The sequence below is a fragment of the Bos javanicus genome, chromosome 13 (genome assembly GCF_032452875.1).
Source record: "Bos javanicus breed banteng chromosome 13, ARS-OSU_banteng_1.0, whole genome shotgun sequence".
NCBI lineage: Eukaryota > Metazoa > Chordata > Mammalia > Artiodactyla > Bovidae > Bos > Bos javanicus.
Genome location: NC_083880.1, coordinates 24,901,791 through 24,909,334, shown reverse-complemented (window position 1 = coordinate 24,909,334; position 7,544 = coordinate 24,901,791). Strand labels below are relative to the sequence as shown.

Genomic DNA, 7,544 nt, shown 5'->3' with positions numbered 1-7,544 from the left:
CTCTCTGTGTGGGGCCGGGTTTTAGATGCTGGGGATACAGCAATCAATCACCTCCTCATGAAGGTCTGTGAATATGTTTTTGTGGGACTTGCAGCTTAATTATACAACTGACTATACAAATAAACTGTGAGGATGGAGACATCAGCCCAGTGGTGAGTACAGAGTGCTCATAAGAAGTGTAAGAGCTAGAAGACATGGAGGTGGAAATCCGTGTGGGCAGAGGAGATCTGGCAGGAGAGGACAGGGCTCATCTGAGGAAAGGTCCAAGAGCAAGTGAGACTGGAGAACAAAGTGCTGGCCAGTTACGTGAAGGCAGTGCTCCTCGGGCCCCATGGGGTCAAGGTGAGCGACGTCATGATACTGACAGCAGCTTCCCCACTGGAAGAGTTCTCAATGGGGGAGGAGCATGACGAGACTGACATTTTAAAGGACAGACGCCTGTTCAAAGGAAGGGAAGAGGCTCGGGGAGGGGGTTAGAAACAGGACCTGAGGGTAAAGGGACAGCAGGGAGGGGGAGAGGTGGGGAGGGTCCTCACGGTAGACTCCACAGGATTTGGTAACTGATAAGAACGTGCCTCGAGGCTAATGCAGTGAGGCAATTAGCCTACTGCTTTGAATATAATATGTCTTCAAGGACGCATATTAAATTGAACTATTGTAAGGTTAGACACGGCTTCCCTGGTGGCTGAGAGGTTAAAGCATCTGCCTCCAATGCGGGAGACCCGGGTTCAATCCCTGGGTTGGGAAGATCCCCTGGAGAAGGAAATGGCAACCCACTCCAGTATTCTTGCCTGGAAAATCCCATGGACGGAGGAGCCTGGTAGGCTACAGTCCATGGGGTCGCAAAGAGTCAGACACGACTGAGCGACTTCAAAAAAAAAAAGGTTAGACAGAGTGCCAAAGAATTGATGCCTTCAAACTGTGGTGCTGGAGGAGACTCCTGAAAGTCCCTTGGACAGCAAGAAAATAAAACCAGTCAATCTTAAGTGAGAGCAACCCTGAATATTCACTGGAAGGACTTATGCTCAAGCTGAAGCTCCAGTATTTTGGTCATCTGATGTGAACAGTCAACTCATTGGAAAAGTCCCTGATGCTGGGAAAGATTGAGGGCAGAAGGAGAAGAGGGCATCAGAGAATCAGATGGCTGGATGGCATCACCGATGCAATGAACATGAACTTGGGGAAACTCTAGGAGATGGTGAGGGACAGGGAGGCCTGGTGTGTTGAAGTCCATGGGGGTTGCAAAGAGCTGGACATGACTGGGTGACTGAACAACAATAACAACAAAAGGTTCCCCTAAGTTACCAAGGACATGCAGCCACTCACGTGATATACAATAATGCTAAGATGTGCGTGTGTGTGCGTGTGTGTACTGTATATTTTTTAGGCCTTAAATGCTTAAATGTGGGGTAAAAATCTGTCAAAGATCTATGAGCACAAAAGTACCAAGAAAGATTTCTTTCTCACTGAATCCCAGTTTTTACTTTTTAAATTCAGTTTTAGACAGGAAGAAAATTAAAATGGGATCATTAGAGACTTCTCTGGTGGTCCAGTGGTTAAACTTCATGCTTCCAATACAAGGGGCTAGGGTTCAATCCTTGGGGTTAGGGAACTAGATCCTACATGCCTTGTGGCCTGGCCAAAAATTTTAAAAAAATAAAATGGGACCATTAAAGGTGTTCATAAGTTGTAGCTCTCTTATGGATTCACCAAACAAAATGACTCTGAGAGTTATTTGTCTTTGTTGAGTCTGGGCTTTTGCCTGGAGGTTTGGAAAATATTTCTGTAGTAACTTACTATACTGATCTACATAGTCAATAAAGCTTATTTTCTTTCTGTTCAGCTAGCATGTAGTTCCCTCTTTCAGTGTTTCCTCCAAATTTATCAGATGCCATATCTAATCTAAAGATCTTGGGCCTTCCACATTTTCTCTTACTGTTCCTGTCCATTTAACTGCTCATCTGAAAATAGAATCTCTCTTCATCTCTTAGATTTCTGTGATGAAATGGACTGAAAGAAAATGAGAAACCATCCTTAACAACTTGGGCTAACTACAGAAATAATGGCAAATCAACTTAAGAGGTTTATAGTTAGGTTCTCCATTAGCAAAAACCAAATATATGATAAAATCTCCAAGCGATTATACTCTCCAGACATCTCGCCATTTGTTGGATGGTCTCAAATGCCAGGATTTGCTTCCTCAATCTCCTTCATTTCATCACGCACAGCCTTTCCATAGGGCAGACAAGCTGCCCGATGCAGACTAATGGAGGCTGGACAATCCCATCCCAAACACTAGTTCCTTATGATGAGAGTGATTACAAATGCCTGGTCTATAGGGATAGCATCCAAGACACTATAAAGGGTGGGAGAGAAGCCTTTTGATGGATAAATGCAGTGAAAAGTCATTCATCATTGGTCAGTGGTCCCCAGATCACCTTCTCAGAGGGAAGAGACCCCTCTGGAACTATCACCTCAGTATTGTAGCGTGGGAAGGTGATGATGATAATGAGGTGTATCTGCGGAGGCCCTCCCATGGGTGGGCACTGCACTTCGAGTGTTCTCTAATCTGTTCTGAATGAATGCATTACCTTCAGTGGAGGACAGGTTGGAGCGGAGGACTCACACTGGGGGAATCAGAATGCATGGGTTTGAATTCACACTCTGCTGCTTATTAGCCATGTGACCTTGGGCAAGATGCTTAATCCTTGAGTGTTTCAGTTTTGTCTTCTGTAAAACAGGGGTTCTGACATTGCCCATCTCAATGAGATAGTTACATAGACTAAGTGGGTTAATATCCAAAACGCACATTAAAAGAACTTGGAATTGTAAGCCCTATGTGAAAACCCTTCCAATAAGCCCTCCACGTGTTAGCTGCCACTGTTGGTGGTATTATCATCTTCATTATACAGAGATAGATAGATTGGATTAAGTTACTTCATCTAGATCCAGTATTGTAAGTGCAAAGCCAGGGTTCAAGTGCAGCTCTTCTTCACTGCAAAGTGTATATTCTTTCTATTGTTTTCTCCCCTCAAAGCATGGCTCAAATCCAAGCCCTGCCATTTAGCTTTGAGACCTTGAGCCAGTGTCTGGACCCTCTTGAGACCCAGTTTTCTCATCTGTAAATGGAAGGATGGTACCAACCTCACCAATGTGCTGTGATGATTAAATGAAATGATACATCAGGTGCTCAGTGCAGAGCAGGTAATCAGTATATGTTCATTTCCCTCCCTTTTCATTGAGGAGTGAACCAATGGCCAGGTTGCATAAGAATGTTCCTGCTTGCTGAGCACATCTGCTCTAATCATTCCGGCAGTTGAATTACTAGAGGACGAAAGCCCCAGAAGGTTTTAAAGACAAACCAAAGAGCCGGTTGAAAAAAAAAAAAAAATCACACTGCAGCCTTGTTCAATGGATGCAGAAAATGACAAACTCTTCAAAGAGCTGATATCTTATCACACAAATACATTTTCATCTGGCCTTTGGATAAAACTGACCTAAATCAAGAAAGTATTGGTTTCATAGCAAGAGAAGAGCTTCATTTATAAATTTTGAAACCCATAATGTTTTCATTTTTGTTGGGAAAACACTCAAAACCTCCTGGAAATGAACTGATTCTTCTGCAGAAGTTTCTCCACCAATTAATTCAGAAGTCAGCTCTGTATACAATTGAGTATTAGGTCAATCAGTTCACCAATAACAATAATAATAGCTAAACATTTATTCTGTGTCAGGTATTATGCTAAGTGTTTTAGATTCATCACTTCATTTGATCTATCAGAGTAATAGCCACACAAGGCAGATGTTATTATTACTTCTATATAATACATAAAGAAACCTAACTTGCCAAAACCCACTTGGCTAAGAAGGGGGTGAAGCTGGCTACAGTAAAGACCCTTAGTGCTTCTCCATATGGATTCTCTCCTACTTCTTGGCAACACAGGAGAACTGTGCTACTCAGACTCTGGTAGTTAGTCAAAACCATAAGACTTTTCTAGCCAATGAAACATGGATAGATAGGAATGATGAGTGACAAGACTTCCCTGGTGGTCCAGCGGCCAAGACTCTGCACTCCCAATGTAGGGGGCTTGGGTTGGATCCCGTGTCAGGGAACTGGATCCCCCAGGCCGCCACTAAAAGTTCGCAAGTTTCAATGAAGGTTGAAGATTCTGAGAGCTGCAATAAGACCCGGCACAGCCAAATAAATTGTTTTGTTTTAAAGAAATGATGGGTGACACATAGAGGCCAAGGCATTCAAGAGCCAGTGTGTCAATTCTATACTAACTTTTTCCCTTTTCTTTGCAAATTTGAAAGCTGCATGTTGAGACAGCAATGTCTCAATTTGGGAGGAGCCTGAATTCTTGAGACACTGGAGATGGAAGAGAGCCATTATTGACCTGGATCAGATTTTACATAAAAGATAAATATACTTACAGTATGTTAACCCATAGATATTTCAAGATTAATTTGCTCCTGAAGCGTAAGCAAATACAACCCCAATGTCAACACCATGTTAGAGCATTGGGCAGATTTCAGAGCCCAAACTCTTAGCCATGATGTGATACCTTCCAGACCAGGGTCCCTAGCGTTTTTGGCACCAAGAGCCAGTTTTGTGGAAGACAATTTTCCCACAGACCAGGGCATGGGTGGGAGATGTTTTGGGGGGTGATTAAAGCACATTACAGTCATTATGCACTTTATTTCTATTATTATATCAACTTCACCTCAGATCATCAGGCATTAGATCCCAGAGGTTGGGGACCCCAGTTCTAGACCATGTACCTCACTTTCACTAAGAGCCCCATCCTAAAGTTAGCTTTTTAAAAATATTTGCAATCTTATCAAATAGAATTTCTCAAATGTCTTCTCCCAGACAGTAGACAAGAAGTGACATTAACAGAACCCCTTGTGTGAAATCCCCGGTATCTGCTGTTGCCCTTCACCACTTTGTGCGCACAGGCAGTCCAGTCATACACAGGTACTGCTGACATTCAGTCATACATTTTTACCACTGCGTCAAATCCTCCCACCTGAAATGATGGCTGGTCACAGTCAGAGAGCTGAGTAAAGACACCCAATTGAGTCTCAATCCACGGATAATAATAAAACATTAACAGCTTACATTTAGGAAATGGTTTAAGGTTTACAGGTTATGTTCATACACATTATCTCATTTGTTCCTTCCGACAACACTAGGAAGTTGGCAAGTCCAATGTTACTATCCCCATTTCATAGATTAGGAGACTGAGGCTCACAAAGACTAAGGAATTCTAAATGGCAGAGCTAAAGCTGAGACTCAGATTTTCCAGATCCTAGTACCTTGCTCCTAGATGGAAGACACTGGCCAGGAAGAGTATGAAGAAGAGTCTTGTTCATCCTGATAAGATAGAAAAACTCCTGAATCCTCAGCTGACGCCAGGTCTTTAGAACTGCCCTGCTTATAGCATTCAGCTGGGGGCAGTTTCTCTCAGCAGTGGACACTGTTAGAGCCCCCATGGTTTTAGGAACAGATCACAACAGGACTGCCTTTTACAAGCTGGAATTTCACTATGTTCCTACCTTTGGAAAACACCTGCTGAGCACACAGAAATGATGGGCAGACATTGCTCTAGAGTGCATGGGTGGTGATGGTTATAGCAGAAATGTAAAATAAGAGGACAGAATAGTTTCCACTCAAAAAATCCATGGTTCTATGGGTAACGACAAATGAAGTCCCCAGAAGAAGGCAAAGCTGGCCAACAGGTGATGTAGAATGAGCTTGCATATCCACATGGTATTGGCTGGATGCAAGCCAATCTTCCACCACTTAGTCTCTGCTTATTATAGAATTTGGCCCAACAATTGCTGAGCAATTATTCTCTTGGAACAAGGATGATAATCCCTGTGTGCAAGCTATTTCCCAGGAGAAAATCACCCTTTTCAAATGGCACATGAATTCTTCCAGCCTTTTAAGCCACATTGATTGAATGTACATTTCAGTCCACAAAATGAATCTCTGTTGTCCTAAGTAAGTGAACACAGCTTCCTCTTGCCAGTCTTTTTCTTACTGTTTCCTTTGACTGAAATATCCTTCCCTCCAGCTTTCCTGGTACAGATCTCTTGCTTTAGGTGTCAGCTCAGATGCTCTTGCCTCTTCTAAGAAGGCCATCCTGCCTTCCTACGGCTGGATTAGGTTCACATGATCACACAGGTTCTTCTCGTCCCGGATTTCACTTGTACCTTTCACATCAATGGTAATATCCCGTTTATGTGTTCATTTCTCAACTGGAAGTTTGTTAAGAGCCAAGGCAGTTTCTTTTATCATGGACACTCCATTAATGGCACAGCAAAATGAATATCTGTAAATCATCCATTCAGTCATTCAATAAGTATTTATGCCTACTGTATCTCAGGACTTATTTTAGACTGTGGAAATGCAATAGTAAATAAAAGAAAAAAAAATCTGAGTTATCATGGAGCTTACATTCCAGTAAGGGGAAAGAGACAAAAAGCAAGTAAATAATACATATAATATGCCAGATGGTGATGTGTTGTCTCCAACCTCTTCCCGTCCCCAAACACAAAACCACCCCATCCCTTCCTTTTCTGTATCCTTGGGCCCAGCCTCAGCCCCATCCCAGTCTCTGAACTACCCCATTTTCATCTGCCTCTCCCCAACTTGAAATTCATTTCCATCACCATCCCCAGTGAATAAATTAATGAATAATAGAATTACTTTGTGTTTTGTTTGAAATAATACCAGTAAAGGCCCTGGCATGGGCCTGGCCTAATTACATGTTCAATAAATATTTCTTTCCCCCTGTCCTCCTGCCTGCAATTGAGTCTTATCATTTATGTCTTTAAAACTTCTGTGGATCAGAATTGATGAAATGTAAAGATAACACTATGAAAACATACAAGAAAAAATGTTGAAGTACTCCACTATACAGCATTTGAGCTTAATTGTAACTGCCGCCTACTCATAAGGCAATCAAAAAATTCTCACAGCACTTCAATGTAGGAATTACCAAAATATCCTAATAATCTTATGGAGGAAAAAAGCCCTAAAACTTTGTAGACAGAAGCTGGATAGTTGCCATAGTTATAACTACTACATAACTACTATTTGCCTGGTGGGTCAATACCTTTGGTACTAAGTCCTCTGGGGTCAAAGAGTTAAAGAGGGAGGGATCTTGTTTCAAATTTCTGCTCTGATACTGACTAGTCCTGGAAGACTGCAGTTCCCCTAATGCCTCTCATCTGATTTATTAATCTATATGATTGAGATAAGAAAATCATCAGCCTCCCATGGTTATTATAAGGATCCAATGAGTTTAACAATTTAGAGTCTTGGAAGAGTGTTTCACATACAGAAAGTGTTCAGTAAACATCAGCTGTTGTCATTCTGATTCTAGACTATAATGCTCTCCCACGGAACTGACTTCCTGTGCAGCTGAAAATGGCTTAGCAAACAAACCAGAGAATTTTAATTATCTAGAAGTTACAATTTTCTCATCTGCTATTTCTCCATTGCTTTATCTGCACAACACTGACCACTCTTCAAC

General features: G+C 42.1%; 1 non-coding gene across 1 annotated transcript; it reads left to right on the top strand.

Annotated features, from left to right (window-relative positions):
* The first annotated feature begins 675 nt into the window (after nt 1–675).
* On the top strand, nt 676–747 carry TRNAW-CCA (transfer RNA tryptophan (anticodon CCA)). The gene has a single exon. It is a non-coding gene; the product is annotated as a tRNA-Trp (tRNA).
* The last annotated feature ends 6,797 nt before the right edge of the window (nt 748–7,544 follow it).